Here is a 27,017-nt window from a genome sequence, read left to right as displayed (position 1 = left end):
ACTACAACAATATGTGCATTGTTCTTGTTAACTCTATTGGGTATTAAATATTTTATGACACAAGCCAGACATGTCACATTAGCTCCTTTGGAACGCAAAACATCAATAATATTTTCTACAATGTAAGTTAATAATATATATCTATCTCTCCATATTTCTCGGTATGTAGAGAAAATCTTAGAGATACTTATCATAAGCTCTTATGTATAAATAAGTGCAAATCTTGTTCTTGCTTCATCTAGTTCACTACTTTTTCATATACGAATATATCATAAACTCAAGTAAACGATTTATCTCATCATGACGGGTTAATCTAGATTCAGGTATTTGACGTGCAGTGCCCCACACGTTTCCATAATTGAGTAGGGCGAAATAAGTCGCCCTAACACCGAAATGGGCATGCCCTACACTGTGTACCTGCAGGGCAAGCCATAGTTGTGCTAACGTGATCTCCTGACTCCGCAATTGCACTCGTAGTGACTCTGTGTAGTTTTTTAGTGAGTAAAAATACCACACCCCATTCGTCACCCCTCGGACGGTATTTTAAAGATATTTTCTACACAATATAAGAAAAGACTTAGGCATTTCATCCTTTCACGTTGTCATTGTACCGTTTCGATAATCATTGATTCGTTCTCAAGTGTATTTTCAAATCAACGTACCATTTCTTTTAATTTCTACATTTATACTGCATACCCTAAAAATTAATATAGATACATAAACAACTTGGAAACACTAGCTGTATATGATATCCGTCTTATCCTTGAGTTGTGTGTAAGCAAATAATGGACGCCCTTCAACGTACACTGAACTATGTTATTATTGAAGGTGTGATCTCATAATGAAAGTTTTGTACTGTCCAATGAGTAGGGTGCGGCTTTTGGTGTTCTACCACGTAGTCTCATGATCGATTTAGTATGAAAGGAGTATAAATAATTTTGCTCATGATCATTTGAACCATGTTTTATGGAGAAAGTTGTTCAGTTGTAAGAATACTGTCACGTCCACTGAATTGTTACGTATCTTTTCCTATTACTTTGTATGCAAGGGCAACACTTCGTTGCTAACTATATAAGTAAGTTAATAAATAATTATTACTGACGGCTTCGGTAGTCTAGCGATTTTGCACAACGCCGTAGTTCCGACGGTCGCGATTTCTTGCACGGCACAAACTCTCGTATTCATGAGTATCATTGTTTGTATCGGTTTGAGTGTTTTCTATGTATAATATTTATGTATTTGGATCTAGTACCCATAACGCAATGTTTAGATGGCTTAACTTAGGTCTTGATGGCGCTATGTTAATTGTCCTGAGATTATTATAATTGTTATACAAACGTGGTTTACTACTATTAATTACAATCAACTGGTCGTGAGTTGTGTGGGTGTCCTACACAAAAAAATCACTGTACCTCACGATTGTTATCCTAAATGGTCCCCTCCGATCGATCCCCCGTCCAATTCAAACGGGGATCGAAATTACGACGGCCTGAGCCGAGGTTCGAACCCCTAGTGTTGCCCTCAGACTAAAGTCGTATCCATCAGGCAGGAGTTGGGCTTCAGCCGCTCCATAAGTCCTTCCGCGGGTTTGGAGTGCCATCTGCACTCGCCCCTAACGTCCGGTGAAGCTGTAAAGGCCAGCTACGGCCAACAGCATTAGTAGAGTAGTCCGAAAAAAAAAAACCTAAATGGATCAGAGATATTGTTGCTAGGTAACATGGATGAACATAGGATGTTGTGATTAACGCATTACTAGTCATAACCACATTTGATATACCAGATTCCGATGTTTCCTTCACTGAAGAGTCAGTCAGGTATTATATATTTAATTATCTCTTCTGTAAAGCAAAAATCGATAATATCTCTGCCCCATATTAGGATAAGAGGCGTGACGGTATGTATTTTTTTCCATCCAATTTTTCATACCAATTTGCTTTTAGTAAGAACCAGTTGATACTGTTAATAATTATTATTATATATACTATATATATATCGATGGCGACGGCTTCGTTGGTCTAGCGGTTAAGCACGCCGCATTACTTCCATTGGTCTCGGGTTTGATTCCACGCACGGTAAAAACTTTATACTATATTAGTTATCTAGTACTCATAATACTTACTACTTACTTTGACACTAGATGGCGCTGTGTGAATTGTTCAGGGATATTATTATTATGTGAATTTGCAACCTATCAGAAGATATTTTATTTATAATACAGCATTTTTAGAAAATATACGTATTAATTTATTATAGTCCCAATGAAGACGCGGCGTGCCAGAGAGCCACGATAAATGACAGTAATTTATTTATACGATATTACTTCAAATAGAGTCTTCTTTCGCTCCCTAGTAAGATGACTAGACAGGACAACGGTTATTTATATCGGACCCTTGTTAAAGCTTTCTTCTGGGACTACTTTGAATTTATTATGGCATTGAATGACAATTAGAAGTAAATTTCAAGGGGACATTTCAGCGTTAATTAATTATATCTTTAATGTTGTTGCTTATCTTAAAAGTGATTTAGTTCTCTAGTATTATTTTTTTAAATGTTTGATTTTGTTTTACTTTATTATCAATATCTTTATCAATACTGAAAACTAAATGTTACGAGATCTTTTCAATAAGATTTACTTTTACTCAGTTAATTAGCTGTTGCTGACTTCATCCGTTTTTTTTACTTCAATCAGAAATACAGTCTGTCTTCATGTGTAATTTCGATAAGAACTATGCAGCCATTTTTTGGTGGTAAAATAACAAACTAGCGGACACAATTTTTGCTTATTAGTTAATAGATGAAGAAACTTAACTACCTACGGTAGGTCTGTTTAAGTTTCAAATAAAAATCTGCGAAATATTTCTGAAGTTTATGTCGTTGCATGTAATACACTTTAGATAGGTATCGGAGAGCTTGGCTCGGGGTGCTGGCGGAGAATGATAAATGACGTGAAACACAGCCAACATTGTAGAACCTGTGTTTGTTCTCGACTTGCTTTCTTGGCAGGTCCATTGGCACTTCCACTGCAGTAAACTTAAAGAAAAAAGTAAACTCACGTACTCTCCATGGGTTTGCAGCTTGACCTACATCCTCAACATAGTCTTATTACTGAATTGTTTTGTGCCAAGAAGCAAGAACAGGAAATCCATCTTTTGTTTGAGGTTAGGTCATTAGTAGTTCGCAACAAAAGTTATAAACCAAATCTCTTCTGAGTTGCTTGTTTCTGGCTTATTTTATTTTTATGTGATTTGTATAATATTTTTTTTTATTCTGTTAAATATTGAGGGTTTATTCCGGAGAATATGCCACCCCCATCGGTGCAACAATACAAAATATTTACATTATGTTACATTTCTCTCGTTAATGCCAAATTTTACTATATTGATCATTTTGATGGCCTCTTCTTTTAATGGGTTATTGAGAATACTATTGCATTGTATAATATTGTTATATTTTTTATATAAATAGAAAACTAGTAGAAAGAAAATAGTAAATAAAATACTATTTTCTTACATTCGCTTTTCAAGACATAACTTATGGTACAGAGGATTGCGCTGAATCAAGCTTATCTCTAATTATATCGCATTTAGAAAAGACATCTTGATAATAATGATCTCAAAAACATTTATTTATAAAGAATATTGCATTTACTTATATACGTCAGTTATTTATATTATTTTATTTGCAATAGGAAATATCCGGGTATTGCTTAAAACTAAAATAAAAGAAGTTTAACATGGAACGTCGAAATTAGAGATGAGATATTGTTTTGTTTTCTTCTTGCAAATTTATATTACACATTTCTTTTTGTATTTTTTACCGTGTTATCAATAAATAAGTAAATGAAGTGCGCAAAAGAAACAATTTTAATATTATTTTTATACTGAGCAATAATTCAGTACCAAATACCAACAGTTCATTTGATCGGGTAATACTATTTAATCTAATGGTCTATTTATACATAATCCTATTATTTATACTTGGTTTATGATGCTGTATGGAATATTGGATTCAACGGCATTTATTATTCACGAATTTCATAAGCATAGTCACTTTTTGTTTGTAGAAATGTGGTTATAAATTATGTTAATAGGAATCCTAAAGATAACAATAGACAAGCCCATAACATACAATTTAGTGCAATGGCGGATTAAGGGATATTACGGATAATCGCGAATGCCGCATTGGAAAATTGAAATGTAATTGTTACTGGACTAGGTATGTGGATTTGTGATCAAAACTAATATTATTTTTATTAAATTTATATTGTTACAGTAAGTATACTTTTTTTATGTACTCGTAATTTAATGGCAGACACAATTGATTCTGCTTATCATCCGACTTACTTTATTATACCATATGTTAAGGATATTCTAGTGAGGATAAATTAAAAACCAAATGACAAGTCATTATGACAAGTCATTTGGTTTTTAATTTATCCTTTATCCTCACTTTTACGTTTACAGAAGTTGTTAATTTTTTTAAAATATGTTTGCTACTGTTTCCAAATTCAAATAGTATTGTATATAAACATCATTTAGTTATGTTGTAATTCGAGGAAGTGGTTTTTGGATTCTCTCCAGTCCGAGCAAGTGGGTTGCATAAAGTATACACTATTTGTATACTGGAACATGGTTGTTAAACAAGATTAATTCAGTTAGTTGCGGAGAAACTTTCATGTTTCAGAATATACTGAAAAGAGTAATATAATATAAACACATACATTTTCTTTCAATATTATACGAAAATGCGATACATTTATTCGGGTATAATACAATTTAGAAACTCTCAACTATTGTTTTTATTAAGAGAGTGTCGGGTCCTCTACTGGTATAATAAAATGAAGTGAATAATATGAATATCAATGAAAACTTGACTGTTATAGTTATTTTTACCACATTTACCATAATGTAAGTCATTTTAAGACCGGCTTAACTATGTTGTGAAATACTGATTGTAGTTTTTCTGCAACAGTAAAAAGTCAGAGTGTATGACGTAAGCTACATATGTCTTTTTGTCATAATTTACCTTTAACACATGCTTAGAGTGTTAAAGGTAAATTATGGGATTACCTTTTAGTTAAGTTAAGAAATATATATTTGCTAATGTCTTTATCAATACAGTCACTGCTATTTTTTTCTTCAATCATAGAGCCCATTTTCATGTAGAAGTCGCAGGAGGTGTCGCAGTCGCAGAGTCGCAGAACCAAACATTAAAAAAGATGCAATATGTACATATTACATCTTTTTTAATGTTTGGTTCCTCTATAAGTTTTATAATTTTACTAAATGGCTTAGATACATATACATATATAGATAAACAAATACCAATTTTCGAGTTTCCGATTAACTGCTGATAAAACATCAGGGTTAGGAACTCGTAGATTTTAATAAGTATTTTTATAACGAGGACAATATGTTGTCATTCAGTAAGAAAGGATTTTCTGAAATTCACTTGGAAACTGGGTTCATACGGGTAGAAACAATATTATTGTAGCATAGTTGTACATTTATCACACAAATGTTTATTTTGAAATTAATCTATTATATCGATTACGATAACGTTTGCGATAGATTACATTATATCATGAGTTATATAACTTGTCCATGGTCACGGTTATTATATTTTTTATTGATACATCATGCTTATTAGATCAGTAGGTACACTTATGATAACATTAGTTTTATTTGATTAAAGTACTCATATTGTTTTGTCAACTGTATCATGTAACAAAAGAGAGAGGTTACATTAATTGGAAAAATTTGTATAAGTTTTGACAAAGTCATTAAGTGTCATTGATTTTATTACTGGTGCCATTTACTGTCGTGACTGGTACGGTACAGTTAAAGGAAGATATTACATAAAATCATTTCACTGAGGTACAGTGTGATCCACTTCAGTTTAAAAGCAGCATCTTTATGAGTTGTGTTTCGATTGGACGGAGATATAAGAACAGCGAAATTACAGGATTCGAAGGCATAACTTCGGAATTCTCCGGAATAGCAACACATAAAGGGCATTACGGGTGTTATATTATCATATTCGTATGTGCGATATCACACACGTCATGTCGTGATGTTCCTAACACTGTTCCTGCATATTATTAATGACGACGGTTGCCACTACCATCACCTTTGCCATTCTAGTCACATAAAAAAACAATTATAATACAAAAGAATTATTATGGTTCATCATCTTCTTGCCCTTAACTCCATTGATTAGGGATCGACGTAATATGTTTAAATCAGCCATACCGTTATGCTCGTTTTATTATGCTTGAAACTTACATAAAAGTACTGAAAACGCTGGCGAGAGATAGTGATACAATCGGTTTTATTAATAAATGGCTTAGAGCTAATTAGAAGTATAAATGACTTTAGAAGATGAGTTTTTTTCATGACATGGAGGCGTGAAGATCAAAATTGATCGAGTAGTTTTATCTGTTGCCTAAAATAACTCTTTTATTGACCAAATTTTCCAAGATATATTTGGATAGTCTAATAGTGTATGGAGGTATCATTAACACTTATCTCCTAATGCCCAGTGTACTTTCATACAAAGTGCAATTTGACATACAAAATAATACGATGGTCTTCGAAATGCTGTGACTGACTATCTAATGGTTGTATTATATAATAGAACATCATTTTTGATACGTAACAAAAAGTTTTTGAAATTTAATTTAGTCAGCGTTACATCAGTCTTACATAGTTTTTCACATTATTTGACACCTCTCTTAACTAATATACATAGCTACCAATATTTCGAGGAGTGATTATGCGCTTTTCAATTTTTTCGTGATAGTTTATATTTAAGTTTTGCTATTTAAATAGAACCGCAATTACTTCTAAGTAAGCTCAAAGCTACTGTTTATTATGTATGGTACTTGGATACTTTAAACTATACCTAAAATCTCCCAAACGTAACATGAACAACAATGTTAGTATTACTCACATAACTCCGTGAGGTAACATTTACGTGTTTATTTTATATTATAACTTGCAAAATTGCAAAGAACAATGTTAGCTCTTACTTAATTTATTTCAAAGTCTTACATGTGTTCTATATATGTTAGAGGCAAGTATTATTTATATCTATGCATTTATTTTCTAAGAATAAAACTGAAATGGAATTGCAATATAATTTAAAAATAATTATGTCATTTTATAGATGTGAGTTAAATACGTTTACAAAGAAATTGAAATTCCTCTTCCCCAAATGTTAGTATTCTGTATGACAAGAAGAGGCTGTAGTCATTAGATATAATTTTATTTTCCTTAGTTTAGACCTTTTTCATCTGAAGTAAATTTAGTAAAAGGTCGCCTGCGTGGGTACTTTCACCTATTCCAGTCGCTAAGCACCTTGCTTTATAAGTTGTGCTGCTGTGGTAAGGTCTTCTTAGTCCTCTGGAATGGTGACATATAAGTAGTATCACGGTTATCACGACAACTCTATATAAATAGTGTCTTACGCGAATAAATAAAATACGAAATGGAACATCATGCGCTCCGATACAAACATGTAAAAGTAACTGGCAAAAAAGTAACTGGCAAGGAGAACATTGAAGGATCGGATAAATCAATTTTTGTAACTTTTATGTGTGGCGTCTGTAGAAATACAAATATATTTTACCAAAAGAAAATGGAATGCTGGCGGCGCCGTTTTGAATAAATGTTCTATGGAAATATCAAAAATAGATAAGTTCTGGGAATTGATCGTTACTAAGAATAAAATAACAAAAAGAGAAATACTCATGACTTTTCACATAGAATGATTGAAGGTATTTTGGAAACTGCTTCCATTGTTGTTAATGTTTTGTCCTAATTTCCTTGTGTATATTTTAAGTCACTGTGTCAGGCTTCCACTGTGAACTTCTTGATTGATTAGCTTGGCTGTGCTATCTTTATCATATACACATATACATGTCACATATCACATACACAGGCTTTATTAGAGTAGTTAGTATGTTATGTATACCAAATTGCATTACACATTTATTATGCTATAAAATTTAAAACAGTATATTCATTGCCGCTCGTGCGAATACTTGAGTATTCAAATGTGTGTTCATGTAATTAATGCTTATATTTTTTATATAATTTTAGTATTAAGAAGCGGGTACTAATGAATTGAACCATAGATTAATCTATGATTCAATTAATATTTAATTAATAAGCATATAATTTAAGGAAGGTAACACTTAAGTATTATTATAGAAACAAATTGTTATGTATATTTTATTTCTGATCTCTATTAAGTTGGCTCATGTTTTGTGGAATGCAAGAGCAATTTCTTCTTGTAATATAAAGCGAGTAAATTCTCAAGGGGGTTCTAGATAAAAATGTATTATACCGTTTTATAGTAATAAAAGGCCAACCAATCATATCTAGTACTTGGCTTGAATTTCAAGATTCTGCTTTAAAATATTATCAAGATCAGTCCACGATAATGGAATAAGATCGCTAAACAATATGCTATTTATTACAATGCAACAATCTAAATCTAAATAAATTGTTTAATATCTATAGAATATAATGTAACTTAATAAATAACAATTCGATGGCATGTGAAACTAAACTTTTCCCAATATAGGTCGTAATACAAAAGAAAATTGATCCTTCGCGGAAACTGTGCAGTTGTATGTATACCTACCTACATATATAGTATATGATCGATTTAGTTATAGTTCTTCGAAGAAAGTTATTGGGTTTCATGAATACTCTAGCTGGATTTCGAATTGTTATAATCTTTTTATTACATATTATTATATCACAGAATACATAATACACTACACTACACTACACTCAGTTATACAAAAATGTATGTTATATGCAGTTTTGCACAGCGGTTTAAATTTTGATGGATCCGTATTTGATTCCATTCACCATACAAACATTTATATTCCTGACTATTATTTGTCCGGAAGATATTGCTTTAAGCTATAAGGCCGCTTTTTCTTTTTACATAGTATAAAAAAAGTCGTTGCCTGTCCGTTTCTATGTATGCATAAATCTTTAAAACTACGCAACGAATTATGAAGCGATTTTTAAGAGAGAGTAATTCAAGAGGAAGGTTTATATATATAATACTTCATGTATTATGCGATACACCCGTGCGAAACCGGGGCGAGTAGCTAATATTTATATAAAGTTCTTTTTTTTGTAAAGATTTTTCTGTGCATAATACATGATGTGTATGAATTGTTCTGAGTTATTATCATTATATACCTATACAATTTAAGGAAACTATCTGCTATTATATATAACAAACCGCCATTTTTATATTCTCTTAGGCCTTTAATAACTCAAATAAATGCCGTTACAATTTAATAAACAAATTAACGTTTAATAAATATATTCCTAAAATCGTAATCGTATCATATTCGTCTGGTTCAGACAGGTATACTTATGCCTACAAATTCAAATGTCATCGACCTCTTATTTCAAGTAAAGCGGAGACAAATCGGTTCCAAGAAAGGTCGTGGAAAGTTTCATGAACAATACAAATAGAAATTCGATACATAAAGTCTAACACCTTCTGTTAGTGCATTAAATAAATCCATCGACGTGGAAGTATTGTAAGCAGTAATGCTACTAGATGGATGCTACTTGATTTATTTTGCGATAGTTTTAGATAATGTCAAAGTAATAATATTTTTTTCACAACGGACAGTTCTTGCAACTTTTACATGGAAATATTTTATCTCTATCTCTACCAATCAGTTCGGGTCGCTAGTGACTTCAGTTATGAAGTACTGACAAGAAAATTATTTCTTTTTAGATCAGACCAGTGGTGTATTAGTTTAAAAAGAAACATTTACGATGATTCTTATTATTTCATGGTTTATATCGCATATCCACATATCAAAGATATCATTTTACTATTATTTTTCGGTTGATTTTCGGTCAACGGAAAGTAATCAGCCTTTTACGTCAAAATGATGTGAAGAAACTGTTTATGTCAATACTGTTTTCAACAACGATTTCAACTCTGAGCAGAAATTTAGATGGGGGCTAATTAAGCCCTTTGCACTCACACACATCAAAATCATAACCCACTTTTTTGCTTGGCCGTAGTCGGGTAAAAAATGGGCTCGAAAAAATAGGTCCATCTGCGGCATCTGTTTAACTTTATGAATGTGTATATTTCATGTGTATGACTTTACCATTATTTTTATTTAACAGTTCCTGTAAAAGATGCGTAGGAATTATATATTTTTTAAAACTCTTTACTGCACCAAGCATTTTACACAAGAATTAATATGTAGAAAAGGCGGTCTTATCATAAGAAGCAATCTCTTTTGACACAACCTTTAGGTAGAGAAAAAACAACAACAATGTTAGGTGGCGTATGAATAGCATGGAAGAATATATATATATATATATAGGTAATAATGGAAGTAGAAAAATAATACATATAAATATTAAAAAATAACACATTTTATACAATTATTATAATTGCATAGATATATAGTTTACCAGTAGTTTGTTATTAGACACCAAGTATTAGATCTGCTGTCATTTTATTTAGTCTTTTTTGTTCCAGGTAATTTATATACTGAAGGGAAAGTCAACGGATTACATCCATGTGAGTATATGCTCCCGTTTGATTCAAATTTATTTGAAATACTCGTACCTCCGGGAATACCATCTAACAACTATCGACTCCTCATACGTCTACCAAGACCTTTATTAATCGTACCTACCTAAGTAAGTTTGTTTTTATTATCATTTCTGTTACAAAATGACGTTATTATAATCCGATCATTGTGATAAGGTTGAACTTTAATGTGTAGAATATTATCTTGTTGATAATAATCTTAATTTTTATATAATATCTAAATAAACGCATTGAGCGTTTATTTCATGATTAAATATTATCACAAAATTAAAATATACTATATCGTAAAGTACTTATTGTCCTTTGATTAAAGAGAAATGTATCATTTCAATTATAATTAGGAATGAGCAACATTCATTTGTAGGCCATCATTATTTGTTTAATTTCCTGCTGTTTATTCAAAAGTTCATTCATTATTTCTCGCCGTCTCCTATCGCGTCTGGTTGATAAAATAATGTCCCTGTGACATACGGCTTCACTTATGCGGCCGCGCGAGTGCGTAGTCTCGTGAGTCTCATCACTTATGTTTATTGTACGTGTTTTTCAATTGCGTAATCTTTGATGTTTCTCTACTTTGACATTGTGCCTCAAAATTTGCAAAACTTGTGGCAATCTTTAATAGCAAGTAAAGAACTCATAACATTGTCCATTCCAAAGTATTATAAGGATCTATAGCAATGTAGAATTTCTATGACTACCGATTTCAATATCACCAGTTGTCGCTTCTGGTGGAACGCATCAGGAAAACAGTGTGTGCATTGGTAAAGTGGTTGTTGTGTTTTTACGCTGTTTATCAGTTTCGTATCGCTTGTGTGCACTGTGTAAGTAGTCGGTGTATGCGGCGTGTTTGTGTGTGTGAGTGTGGTAGTGTGGGTGTTCCTGTCGGCGCGCTGCGCGGTGGTCGCCGGAGCACGGTCGGTCGGCGGCGCCAGTCGTGTTCCGAGCACTGCGGGGCTGCCGTGTTTCTTCACGTAGAGCCCTCGCTCGCGATCACAATAACTTTGTGCACTGGAAACTTTTCAAAGCAATTTCGGGCGGATTCGGTTGTTTAGCATCATCCACGCTTTGAATTTCAAGCTACATCGAATTGTACATAGTGAGAACTCTTGTGCGTATACTGTCACGCGTTTATTCTACTCACTCGGTCTATTTTTGAATATTCTCTAAACGCTTCACCGCGAAGTTTTCGAAACGCAGCCCGTCGGAGTCGGGTTAACGGCCGCAGTGTATGCACGTCTGCATCACGTCTCTTGTGTTTTTGTTGACGGATAATATTTAGTGCAGTTAACTTCAACGATCAATCCAAGGAACGTTATCTGTAAGTATGACCTCGGTTGTTACTGTACTAGCTGCACATTAAGCAGTTTAACATGACAAACTCTTTTGACATGTAACTAGACATATGTCTAAGTTTGTCAATTGATTGTTCAATAGTTGATAAATATTCGTTTAAAAACGTGAAGAAATTGTAAAAATGCAAACAAAGTTGACGCGTTGTATTGACTGCTTACGTATGTGTTGTATTCATGTACTTACATGCCCTCACTAGCATATAAGCATATGTATATAAACATGTATGTTTGCAACGAGCGAAGTGTGTATGTATATACACTTATATGGGTATTCATTACTGTGTGTAGTGTATATTCAAACATTAATACCTGAACCTTTGTCTATCGTATAGTGTTGTTTCCACCATGGTAGGTTTCATGTAACTTTGCTTCATTTAGTGTAGTTGGCTAATATTTATCTTTGTCACATGTTTTATGATCTCAAAGACTCATTCAACTAATTAAGAGATCTGAGATAAAGATGGCCGTAATAGAAATGACCCCTAATGTGTTAAACAACGGAACAACTTTGCCTTGTTCCATTATTCTATCAGAGTTGGGTAGCTCCGTTGCTACCATTGTCGTAAATGCGACAAGATATAGTAGGTGTTTCGGTGGGTAGGTAATTCTAATATTTCGTCACTGCAAAATGCTCTCTGTAACAACTCACATTAAAAGCGATTAAAATAACTATAGTAAAAGTAACAATGTAAGCAAATTTTGTAATTTATGTTCTGTTCGCGCCAAAATTATTGTTCCTGTACACGCTTCTGATTACTGTAGATATGGGTATGAGTACTTGACCATAACGAATTATGTACTTATATGTTATGTTACTTTCAATCTCATTGAGATATGATATTAAATATACGCTTCAATTTTTAGACACACAACTAAATTTTGCATTCTTCTTTGCATCTAAGTGAGAACTTGCATATGTACAATCTTTTTTCCTCAACAAATATTAACTAGTACCGCAGCTACCTACACCTAATTAACTTACTCTAAAAGATTACTTTGTATTTTTCAGTAAAGAATAATGTGTAATACCTACTTTTATATATGGTGTAATAACTTTAGTTATCTTATTAATAATGACTATAACCACAATCAATAACTGTAAGTTTTCCTGTCAGTATCTCTACAGTCCTAGCATATGATTGACGTAATACTAAATATTTAATCAGGTGACTTTGCGCATGCTGTAGCACTTTGCGGTCGGTAGTCATACAAATCTCTATAGGCAATTTACGAATGTTAACAGTATTATAGTTAATTTCGAGAAAATATCAGTTATGATTACTGAATATATTTCTCTAATATCTAATAGTTCTCTTAGAAGGAAATCTACTGATATGCTAGTAATGCAAATCAGTTGTCATCCATATGCTGTAATAGTAATGTGGAATATAAAGACGTCTACCTTTGACAAAATTGGGGTCGATAAGTTGGATTGAGATTGTGTATTATCTCAAAATACATAATATTTATGATTAGAGTTTCAATCGGTTAGGTAGTGTGGATTTGCGTGTTCTTCGTTTACATAACTTCTTAGTTGCATTCAAACACTTTTTTTACTTGGAAAAAGCCCGAAGATGCAAGCGGGTACTGTGAGGCTTCTACTCACTAAAAAGTACAAGGTATCCCAACGTTGAACCGCGTTACTGGTTCATACTTCATATGAGGTTGTGGTACAGATGGAGTTGCGCTCTTGAAGCGCTAATTTGGGTCAACCTACAGAGTTTGAGACAGGCCGAATCAACACTAACATATTGACGCGATTAACCTAACTAGCCTTTAACAATTTGTCAGAAGTAGACAGATTAAACGAATATGTCTGGTTGTCGTCTAATAAGATATAATAAGTTTATTAATTTATTTTGTTTTACTACAATTAACAACTAATAATTTGATTAGTTCAGAAACACGTTGGCGCGATTACTTCCATTGCTGTTTTTACAATCTTATTCTCTCCAGAATATACTCAGTTAGTGACAGTAAAATAAGTAAGCCTATTCACCATGTTTACAAAGCATATTTATGATTAATATACCTAATCTAATCATTGATATTCTGAAACCGAAAATGTCATTCACTATATAGTAGAGTTCATAGTTATCTACTGATTGACGTCAATGTTTGTGTATCTAACATAAATAAAAAATAGGAAATATTTAATAGCGACGTTCGGTATTACTTATTATATTTAATGACAGTATTACACGTTATAATACCTATATAATTATAGGAAATTTTCAATGCCACGTTCTTCCGTATCTTTATCTCTATAAGCTTGATCTTTATAGGTTATCTTTATGCCAAATGTCATCTCAATCAGCCCATTATATTATATTGCTTAAGTCAATAAAACCTTATGGTAAGAACCGACTCAATTTAGTATGTTTTCTAATATGATTACGGGAAGGGGGGAATTGTTCGTAACGATTAATAAAATCAGCTAAGAATTCCACACGGTTTTTCCTGTAAACCAGCATTGTTAATCCCTCATGAATTCTGCACGATATGCTAACCGAATAGATTCTTCGCCTCGCCAACATATATTATTAGAGTAGGCGGGTGCACTATTCCATATTAATGTATTAAAATAAAAAAATAGATATAAAAAAAAATCATTGTATGAAATATGAATCACATTTGTGTACAAAGAATTCTTAAAAAAAAAACTCTGTGTTATGTAGTTATTTATTATTAATATACATTAATATACTCTTTACAGGATATGCCATAGACAGTGATTTGTTGTAGAAATAGATATTGGATAGATCCAATATCTATTTCTACAACAAATTATAACTTCTTAATTATTAAAGAAATTATTAAAGAAATTTAGCGTTCTAAATTTTTAGATGCATTTTTATGTTCATGTTTTAATTAATAGTTGTAGATGAGCAAATCTGTATCATACACTTCCATAACTTAATGCTCACATCTATGCGGCAATATTTGTCCTGGATTCCAATTAACCCCACATATCACACGAGTCTAACGCTACATTAACAGACCAACTGCGTTGTATAATATTTGGTTACTATTACTACACGGAACTAGCTGATCTTTGGGATATAAGAAAGCCTATATTTTTTTAATACATGATAATGTAACGGTGCAACCGCTTGCGTTAACAGTATAAGCTGGCTAGGTATATGTGGAGGATAATTAGATGAATATGAAGTCAGATCAGTCAGCCAATGTCAGATCGGTCACCAGGAATTTATCACGATAGTTTGCAGGGGGAACCGCATGGAGGTCAACCTAACATAGTACATGTCCAGCAATTAATAGTGTTATTAGTCCGCATTATTAAGAATCCCTTTCCCCTAATAGCCGATGTTCGTCTTTGTGATACAATCTATCCTAGCTAGCTGAAGTGGATATAGTGATTAACACTATGACGTACGTAAGTGGCATAAAGTGTTCTATATGATGAAATAATTTTGATTATCTTTACGTAAAATTTTATTAAGAGCCGTTTAGGGAACATGCATTAGGTACGATGACAATCACATAGATAGTATTTTTATGATTTTATATTAACATACATTTGATTATTAATATAGATATTGTCAATCCTATCAACCAATGTGTTATTATTGTATATTACGATATAATTGCGTAATTCTAGTTATAACACACTAGGCGGAATTATAGCCAGAGCCGAAGGCGAGTGTGTAATAGAACCTAGTGTGTTAAATACCCACGTAGATATATCATTCGATATTTTTCAACATCTTGCGAGGAAACAATAAAAAAGTCATGATATTATATTTTGTTAAATTTTGGCACTTTTCCGCCTTTTTCCTTTTTTAATCATCCTCCTGTTTATTAGCTGGAGCCGACAGTTAGAAATTTAGAAAAAATAGCAAATAGTGCGGTTATAGAACATATCTTCACTATTTGCATTTATAACGCACGCGTGTTTTATGAGCTGCTTTATATATCGAAAACCGGTGAAATTAGATGTACTTTAAAGCAAATATGTTAAATATATATATTTTCTTTATTGTACGCATCGCATCGCATCGCATATATGTATAAGCGAACAAACTAAGTCGATTGTATTATTGTATGTCGCGTTGTATTTATCATAAATTTTATACTACATCTTTAATTATCATCGTTGGCTGTCAGACCTCCGTGTCCATATAAGTACAAACTGACAGACAACAGATAGATTCCTAAGGAAATGTTACGGTAGAAGAGAACTGGTTCCGCGGGACATAGCTGTAGTATCATAATCTTTATTGTCTTTGTCTACTTTATCTTTGAATTTAATAAAATTGTAAAATCTTTACGAGGCAAATACTGTTTGTGTGTTAAAGTTTCACTTACATATATAGGGCTGGAGCAATTACTATTAAATTTTAACAGGATATATTGTTTTATATATTGGTATACAGTGTATATATTCTAATAATATATATGCTACAGAAAGCTTTATAAAAGTACAATGTCGAATATGAAGGTCTTGGTGATTTAGGTTTAGCACACAAATGATGGTCGCGCGTTCGATTCTTCGCACGATGCAAACATTTATGTCTGGGTATTTCCTAATGTTTTTAGGTATTTACAAAAAAAATTGTCTGTGTTAATGTTAGTTATAACACAAAATCTGCTTAGGTTGACATATGTATATATATAGAGCTGTGTGAATTTTCCTGGATCATTATTATTATTAATATGTTAATTATTATTATATTATTTTATAAAACATTGAATGAAGTAATTTATGGAGTTGTGTATCAAACGACAACAATAAATATTATTATTGTTGTCGTTTCATCAGTATCAATAAAACGGGATCAACGAATATAACACTAATGTATACGAGTACTTCTGTACAAATATTACAATGAGTAAACTTTGTGAGGTTGTAAGGAATAATCTCTGGATCTACTGAACTGATTTCCATAATAATTTTACATCTCGCCTCGAACAATAGGAACCAAGCTGCAATGAAAATTTTGCAGAAACGGGGAAAATGTGAAGCAGTCGAAGTTACTAGTCAACACGCGCGTGTTGACTAGTAATTAATAAACATTTATCCAGGCATAAAATGTTTATTGACCAATTTAACATGACGGAAATCCGTCTGTAACCACTGAGAGATGTTATTACATTATTATCTCAATATTATTGTTTTATTTGTATAAATCAAAACATTTCCATTCTCAACAGTAGTGTTTTTGCGTTAGTGTTTATAGTTTGTGTACTATACGAGTAGTAGTATTTTGATGTTATTTCATTATTCATAAGAGTAGGTCATGCATGATGGACGTAACTCATTGTTGTGCTCCATCACTGTACACTTTCAAACGATTTAGAATAGAAAAACAATAAAATCTCTTATAAAATTACCAAAAATAACTACATTTATTGAATATGCCTACGTGTTTATAATAAGATGAAATAAATGCATAAAAAATAAATTATTAGCTATATATGGAGTTGTATTTGTAGTTGTGTTGTCGACTAACTAAAATTATATTTAGTTTTGTCAATGGTTTTGGTAATTTTTATAGTCGACGTACAATTACTAGTTTTCGTTAGATCGACCATTAAAGTGTCTTTTATTTATATATTTTATAATAAAAAAAAAACAATATTATTATAATAGAGCACATGTACTATATAAAAATATTCCAGTTAGTATTCTACATATTATCGTATTCTAGATCTAAAACATTATAGTAAGACAGAATTATGTTTCTGCTACACAAAACGAATAAATGATAAATTAGCTTTCATAAAAGTAACAAAATTCGTTCTGGAATAAATTCTATCGTTTGATTCCTATTATTGGGATAATACACTGAATTATATTCATTATGTCAAAGATCCAATGTTCAATGAAGACAAATTACTGGTCACGTTGAATTATTCATAAATATAATGTAAATAGGTTTGATTTTAGGTAAATTGTAAATGTAGGCAAGGAAACTTCTACTGAGTTGATCCATTTTCATATCAATAAGCTTTAATCAACTGGTCTCGGGTCGGGAGAGCTGTAATCATGGATATTGTTTAACATTTGTTTCTCTGAGTTTGGAATACTGAGATATTTATAAACTTATATTAAATATCTACTCTTTTATACATAATATTGAAATATGTTGTATTTGACAAAATATAATATTAAAGGTTTCAAATATTCTCTATCTAGATTTACATATAAACTAGATTTAGATCTATTATGTCTAGATGCTACAACGTATTATTTCTCAATTGTCTAAACGTAAAGGTTAAAACAAATGACTATATTGGATTTTTTAAATTCAACCAAGAAAGCTGAAAATAAACAGTAATATACAATTAGATTCCTTAGACGATTTTTAATTCCATTTCTGTTTACAGTTTAACTGTTGAATGGGTTTTAATTGAATTTAATTGAGATATGTAATATAAAATATCGTCAATGCCAGTCTTTATTAATTATCAGAAGATGGAGTTCTTTTTTAATATAATGATTATGATGTGAGCAGACGAAGTCGCGGGAACGCCTAGTTATTGCAATTGTAAAGAAGATGTACCTAAATGTTCATCTTCTTAAGCAATGTAGCACGAATTGTAATTGGCAGACTAGTTTGTGTCAATTTTAATTGACTGAATGATTAAGGTTCATTAAACATTACATAAATATTGATACAGTTATTATTCGTGTATTCGCAAAGCAAACGTTATATTGATGATCCAAGCTCTAAGCGATTTTTGATGGCGTTTGATCTATCGTTAATGCAAATATAAATGACGATCTACTCTGTTGAAAAGTTCCATCGCAATATTTCTTTACGATAACAAATTGGATTATAACGGCGTATAGGAATAACAAGATGGGTAACAAAATGATGTTTAACTATGATGAACAAAGGAAGTCTATGCAAGAAAACATTATCGAACGACGTTCCTGTAAGCAATTGTTATCTTATCAGCGTGTATATATTGAATGAGCTACAGTTTATTAACTTGTCATATTTATGTAGGTGTGTTCTATATGCAAACTTTTACTGTTTCTTAACATATAATGGTTCTGATCACATATATCTATTTCACGTGTTGGTAAATACGAATTGTCACGCAAACCCAACCCACAAACTAACAACTAAACAATACTTCGAGTAAATTTTCCACAACTAGAAAATTGTTTGCTTACTCGTGAAACAGTAGTTATCTCCAAGAGCACTTTGGCTAATGAATCTAGATGAAGCGGCATTCTCAGTTTAGAAAGGGAATTTATAAACAATAGTTTTATCTCGGAAAAGTAACTTCTTCTTTTGCTCTTAAGGTTTTTCGCACCGCTGGATTTTTTTTTGTTTTTAGGAATCGATCGAATTGTTTTGTCGGGAAAGTCTCTGCCTATAGAAGTGATAACTATAAATATACAATGACAACCAATAAACACTATTTTAGAGGACTTCTGACACTTACTTTAGATAGTATAATTATTTGCTGTTGATTTTTGTATACGTCCATAATAAACCAAGACCAGTATGCATGCCACAAATAATCTGTAATAATATAAAATTAGGTATAGAAATTATTTTCAGTTGCCATTCAATGAATCTTGACCATCCTTATTATCAAGTAAATAATGTCTGCGGAAGCTCCATTTTATGAATTATCGCTGTAATAAAATGAAATCAAGCCACTAAAATTCATATCACATATTTTTATTAATGTTTTGATACCCATGTCAAAATATGAAGTGGCGGTACCTGCTCTAAGACAGGACGTAAATAAGATAATGAGACGTCGAATTACTTTTATTGATCAACCAATTATAAAACCAGTTGTCACATATATGTGTTTGGTACCAGTAGTATTTGTTACGAATATAATTATCATGTAGTATTATTCTAGTTCATGTTAAAGTGCAACTTGACTCCGGGTTCTCTTTTAAAACTATGTCGAGGTGTGTCTGTCGGCCTCTATTTCCTCACAAGTCTACCGCTATCTCATCCATGGCGTATATCTGGCGCCTCTTAATTGCTTCAGACTAATAATTATTATCAGTTCGCGTGCGCCGTCCCGCCCCTCCCTCTGTCAACACAGATAGCAACATCTACAAGCGTAGCTCTTACGCACACATCGAAGAGACGAGCACGTGCTCCAGATGCCCTTATCCTTGTGGTGGTCACGAGGAATACATCACTGTCTACAATGGGATTAAGGAATTTGGTAAACGGTCTATTTGCTTTACAATAACAGATGTTGCAAAAGTATTACCTACTTTGTTGCTTATGTTACATACAATGTAGCTATCTGTCTTCTTTATTCCGATATGAATGCTGTTATTTGTTTTCGATTATCAATAATATCCTTTGTCCAAATAATATGTTCTATGCTTGCGAATTTGTAGATAGCATCCAATAATAAAATATTATTCTTACATTATTGCATAATAAAATATTATTCTTACGTTATTGCAATACTAGTTAAACCACTACTATGTTTTCTGTTCAAGACCCTTTCTTTAAAATGTGTAATATGTCAGTACAAATAGGTTTTTTATACTAAAGTACGAGTATTTTTAATATCTACTATTACCATATCCATTTCAGAACTTGACCTTTACAGCTGCACAGGATCATGAATTGCTCCAACTTCTCCATCATCTCCAATAATGATGACCTAAAGTTAAAAAAATTATACGTATTTTTAAATTAAAGCACGTTTTCATTATAGATGGTATAACAAGTATACGAATTTCTTAGTAAGATTCCATGTGTCTTGCTTCGTATAAAAAACATAAGGTACCCATTAAATGACAGTGGACATATTAATATTGTTTTCGCGAAACCTTTTAAGGGAACCGAGATTAAGTACTACAAAGGCATTAGTGAATTCTGCCATTAATTCTTCAATGGGTGAACAACCTTCGCGGTGTTGGAAGACGCCTTGTCTGGAATAGTAATTATTGTAAGGTACCTACTTTGAAACTTCACTACGTTACCTTAAATGTTTCAAGTCTTAGAACAACGAAATAAGGTTTAACAGATAGTTGTATGCTGGTCCATGTTTTTTGTATTGTTATTTATAAACTTTCGTATTTAATATGCATTATTTATATTATTAATCGGGTCTTAACACGAACTATTTTATGGCAAATTAAGATATTTACCTCTCTCGACGTTTCGACTACTACTACTACTAGCCGTGGTCACGAGCTGACTGTAGTAACAGCAAAGTCAATGTAGTTACCCGCAGTTTTTTCATCTACTATCATTAGATTGTTCAACGAAAGATCGCGATACACGCGGCATTCACGGTATTCTTATATTTATTGACCTTCATTTATCACAAAACATTTTATTGTTTTTTATTTGCTAATATTTTGTCATATTAATTCTCAAGCTAACAATCTTCAATTCTGTCAACAAACAATGACTTTGGTATGCTGTCATGTAAGCACATAATTCTAAATTGTGATTTGTATCATAATAATAAGTCGCAATAAACAAAGCCAAATATTTATAAAACGAGTTTTTAACAATTCATATAAATAAATCATGTAAATGAATACAGTAGCATTATTATATGAGTACGTTGAGTGTATTGGATGTTTGACCTCGCGTTATCGCGGCAAGCCTCCTCTGTTACTGTATACCTAACAATCATCTCTTATCGCCGGTTTACAATGACGTGTCTGATTGCGAGCCGTTTGTTTTATCCCATTTTTTTTTCTGATTTATGGAACTCGTAATAATTTATCTTATTCATTTTTCATGATCGTTTGGGTGCAGACGTCTATCGCCTCAAAGATGGATATAAACGGGCCTGATATTATTAAAAATAGCTTTATCTTTAATATTTTATATTCTTGACAATTCAATTTGAAAAGAGAGTAAAATTAATAAATCTTATCGTATTAAAGTTTAGTACTATGATACTTACTTTTATGTAGTATAAAATAATTATAAAATAATATTTTAAGTAAGAGTGTGGTGTGGTGAGTGTCGATTAAAAATTATGTTAACAATTTTTAATCGACACTCACCACACCACAATTTTATTAAAATATGGAAATCCTTAATTTGTGTTTCATGAAATATCAACCTAATGAATAGTAGTTAAAAATAGTGAACTATGAATGCACTCCTATGCACCATATTTTTTTATGATATGATTATAAAACTATAAGGATTTCGTTTTTTACATAACTAAGACAACAAAACTAAATAATATATAGGTATGTAGTAATGTTTGTTTACTAGTGTGTTTGTAATTATTCTATGAATCTACATAAGTTGGTAGGTTTAAAGTGGTATAGAACACGCAGATGAAAACAAGACAGCTGGTGTCAGTTTCTGTAGTTAGCATTAATTTAAAGCTACTACTATCATTATTAATTTGTGCCGTCTCTTCGTTGTCACATGCATTATTTATATTACTTAGTCAAACAGCTCTATTATTCATGTACTGGATATAACCCGTTGCCTCCGTAAATTAGAGTAAAAGAATCGTGAACATCCAAACATATCTCAATCAACTTCAATATGTAGATTTAGCGTATTTGTAACGCCAAAATTTAATTGAACAAATTATTATCAAATAGCCAATCATAGCTGGTAAACCAGTTGGCCACACCCACATACATTATAATGATTGGCTAATTGACGATATCAGAAACATTTATATTTATAGGTTTTATATTTATATAACGTTATATTTTATTCATAGGTGTAAACATGGACTAACGTTTAGATTATTGACTGATTTGATTTAGAGATATGTATACAAAACAACGTAAGAAACTTGAAAATTTAAGAAATAAACTATAATTGCCTATTCCGTCATACTGTAGGATATGATCTATCGTTGTAGTACCTACAATTGTTTCTAAATGAATTAACATCTAAATCCCAAACATCTGTAACTTTCACATTTGTAATTGTGAAATAATACATTTGAGATTTGAGACTGATGAATTCGAGAAAATATTACAATATAGATAGATGCCGACAAATCTGTAATACCTATTAAATTGAGTTCTGAAAATCTTACGAAACGGTTTCAACTACGATTTACATGTATAGTTTGAGTCAGTCGCCGTCCTAAAATCGGTACGGGCAATCATATCAACCTAAAATCGAGTCATAAAGAGTTACAAAACATCTCAGCCATTGTTCCTAAGCCATAAAATCGCTCATAAACCGTCCTTAAAAAGATAACCTGGCTGTTAACAGTCACATCGTCAATTCAAGGCACGGACCACACATGGTCCCACATCAAATTAATTCAATCGATACGCCCTCAGTAAAACATTATGTTTTGCACACTAGTTTATTGCCGTGCTTACCGGTCGAGTACTGATAGTGAAACGTTTTATTGTACCCTAGAATGAATACCTGCACAATAATATATATTATTTATGTACCTGAAATAAAATTAGAGGGAATTGATCGTGACACTTTGCAACCAAGTGGTGTCGGACAGTGGGATTTCAGAGGAGCTTCCTTCCGCATACATTTAGCGAACATCGTAATTTAAAAAAGGATATAAAGTAAAAACCACTTAGATTGTGATTTGAAACTCCCGAAAATGAATTAAGTAATTTAAATTGATATATCACCCTACTGCTCCAAGTTCAATTGATCGATATTGTACCTTGCTGTTTCATACTCGTATCTTTTTGTGCATACCTCTTGATTGTACTCTAGCAACATGTTGATTCCTTTTGTATTTATAAGAATAAAGTAACCAATATACTAGTAGCGTAATCGATTTATTAATTTATTCGTTTTACTTTTATCTCAAAAAGAACGGTACAAACTGGATTGAAAACCAAAACCGATATTAAGAATCGCTAATTAAAACAGGTATGTAGGTACATATTTTTAGAGTCATTCAGTGTCTATTAAAATTATCGATCTTTTTTAGAATTCTCATAACAAAATGACTGGTAGGTATAATCGTATTTAATATTCAAATTTTAATAGTAACAACATAAAATTTATACGTTTCCTCTTTTATTGGCGATGTAGCACAATAATTTGGATTAATAACAACACTTAAAATTCGTAGAAATATTATGATAGTTTTATACTACTACAAGATTTTACTACCTTTTATCTCCATTTTATATAATTTTATTGCTTTGATTTAGTGTGATTTGTTGTTATTCATCCATTCCTCTATTGAAGCGAGAACAATACAATTCCATTTCATACTATTGATGCTTTAAAACTAAGTTTCATAATGTTGAATGTCTATAATAATGCCTTACAATATTAATATAATTTTATATATGTCAGAAATGGTGATATCCTGATTAAAATCAGGTAAAATTGATTCATAATGAAGTTATCACGTAACGAATGAAGTGGATGGAAAACATGGAGTGAAAACTGTATCAGTTAGTAATGGAGCTTGTGAAATACATTATAAATACATTAACTTAATAACAGTACTCACCTTGTAGAACGCTGTACTCGTGCAATGCTTTCGATATCTGCTTCAGTCAGATATCTGTTTATGAATACTTGCAAATGCTCGTCGACAATGTTGTACCCACGTATTTGTAATTTTAATTCTGTAAGAGTTCTGTATACATATTGTGCTGAATATTGAAAAAACAGCGAAAATTATAAATAAAAATATAATATAATGAGAAGAGCAAAATTTAATAGAGATTCACTGTAAAAAGTCGTCTTCCTAAAAGCTTACCTCAACCTTATCTACTGCAACCGTCAAGCAGCTTTCTTGTATCGAAATTCAGCTTAGTTTCGGTCGTACTGTGCAATTAGGCAATGAAATTACAAGATTTTATTTTTTATTTATTGATGGTATAAATGTGTGAGTTTTGTAGTATAAGATGCATAACATATTAGTCCTCTGGAATAGCAACACATAAGTACTATCACAAGTGTCGCATGATAACATGATGTTCTTAGTGCTGTTAATGTATGCTATATATATATATAATTTACCATTATAATTAAACATGTCAAAAAAATATATTATTATACTTGTCTCTGTTTATATAAGAGTAATGCTTTTTTTGGTATGTTTTGTCTTTCTAGTAATATGTAGACCGTAAAATATGTGTTTAAAAATATAATGGAATACTTTCTATTTCAGAAAGTATAGAGAACTCTAGACTTGTACCTACAATACTTTCGATATCTGCTATAGTCAGATATCTGTTTATGAATATTTGCAAATGCTCGTTGATATTGTTATACTCGCCTATTTCTTTAAGTTCGTGAAGGGTTCTTTATACGGATTGTACTGTAGAGTTTAACTCTGTATACAATACAGTTTTTTTATATATGATTGAAAGGCAGTGTGATGTTGTTCTATTGACGAATGTAAAAAAAAAATTATGCCTTGAAATTTTCTATTACAAAATTATAAGTATAGTTAATAATAGATAAGTATTAATTATGACTTTATTTCTAAGTAATTTGCTTGCTTGGTTAATATTAGTTAAATTTATTATAGTTTTCTCCTGACATTGTTGTCTTAGGATAATGGCTACTGATTTAATATATTTATTCTGGTTTCGAGATTTTACACGTGTGGTACATATTTTGGTAGTTTTGTCAGTATAATACACTTTTTTAAGTTGGTAGGTACAGCCGAATGAAATCGAAGGTACTGTGGCTGGACATCAATAAAGTAAATTAAAAATATTATGTCGGTGGTGTGTAATGTATATTGCAGCCGGACTGTCAGAAAATTTATGTTCAATGTGCCAGCTGTTTTAGAATTAAATTGAAATAAAAGAATGAGAATGAATAGCAACAGAGAAGAGACTAAATTACGTCGATGCGTCCTTAATATTCAGAGTTGTCGCTGCCTGCGACCGAGAGGGCACGACCTCGCGCGTGACGTCACGGTCCGGATGAATGAACATGCGCCCTCCACCCCAATCCACATCTTCACCCCATTGGTCAGTTTTCACGAGCTCCAATATCCTAAGTTTCAACCACAACATCTGCCGTTGTCGATTCAACTTTGCTTTTGTTCGTGAGACTTTTGCTTTGAGTCAAGTTCTATATAAAAAGAAAGACAGAAAAACTTTATATATTAAGCACTGTGTGTTTCGATATCAAACATTACATATTTCAAACAAACATTCTATCCTATGTATGATAATAATAATATTAATCTGTTTTTGGTAGTAGATATTATGTAAATTTGTGATATAAATAATTACCTAACTGAATTAATTTAGTTCGTCCTAGTACCCATTAGGTAATACCAGTTTATGTTACGTTTCTAATTAAAGAATTCCTGTGAACCGCAAACCGCAAACAGTGGTCGACCATGTCATTATTACAGTTTTTTTGCTTTATAATTGTAAAGTGACTTCTATATCTGCCGAATTCGTTTTTGAATTAGGTACTCTAGTCTTGCTTATAACATAAGTGTTAGCTACATTTGCATAGTTGCGTATTACCATAAATATAATTGATCTTGTTTTGGGTATTATAGTCCAAATCCTACTTTTTCATCATCATTTGAGATATTGATCGTTCCCTACTACGTACTACGTCTATTTGTGCATGTATGGTTAATTTTTTTATTGAATGAAAATGAAATGGTCTTTCTCCGTGCGCTACCGGTATAGGCTAGCGTCATGCGAATGGAGGATGATAGGATAAGCATGAAGTCAGCTTAGTCAGCTTAGTTATTGGGAATGTACTGATTATTTACGATATTTTGCGTGGAGATCGACCTGAAGCCATTACTAACAACTGCCTTCCCCCCTGTACATACTTATTAAAAATATAAGCAAGTATCCACATTCGTAGTCGACATGTTGCTATATAGATAATAGGCAACGTTATTGAAATAATTGGGGTGAGTAAAATTTTACCTTACAGAATGTTTGAAGTTTCCATATTTTTATTGTTGCTTTAATTTAAATAAATAAAGTCCATTTTATGTCCAATTATGTCCTCAAACTTATATTTAAATAATGCAATTTAAATATTATTCTGAGGACATAATTGTATTAACTCCAAAGCCATTTAAATGTAGATAAAGTATCATATTTCATATATATTGTTTATATAAGAGAATGCTGTTTGTTCCGTTATGTTTTGT

General features: G+C 31.8%; 1 protein-coding gene across 6 annotated transcripts in view; it reads left to right on the top strand.

Annotated features, from left to right (window-relative positions):
* The window catches only part of LOC131851190 (dual 3',5'-cyclic-AMP and -GMP phosphodiesterase 11), a 146,849-nt gene that overhangs the window by 15,053 nt on the left and 104,779 nt on the right, over positions 1–27,017 (top strand). For 5 of the 6 annotated variants that reach the window (XM_059201642.1, XM_059201641.1, XM_059201640.1 and 2 more), the window contains exon 1: positions 11,557–11,935. The exons of the other annotated variant lie outside the window; for it this stretch is intronic. The gene's annotated coding sequence lies outside the window, so the exon portion shown is untranslated. Of the gene's footprint in view, positions 1–11,556; positions 11,936–27,017 lie in introns of those variants that run through there. 6 annotated transcript variants of the gene reach the window in all.

This window comes from Achroia grisella, unplaced genomic scaffold (genome assembly GCF_030625045.1).
Source record: "Achroia grisella isolate CSIRO2021 unplaced genomic scaffold, CSIRO_AGI_Agris_v1 utg782, whole genome shotgun sequence".
NCBI classification, from domain to species: Eukaryota; Metazoa; Arthropoda; class Insecta; order Lepidoptera; family Pyralidae; genus Achroia; species Achroia grisella.
Note: the sequence above shows the minus strand (reverse complement) of the source record. Positions and strands in the feature narration are given on the sequence as shown.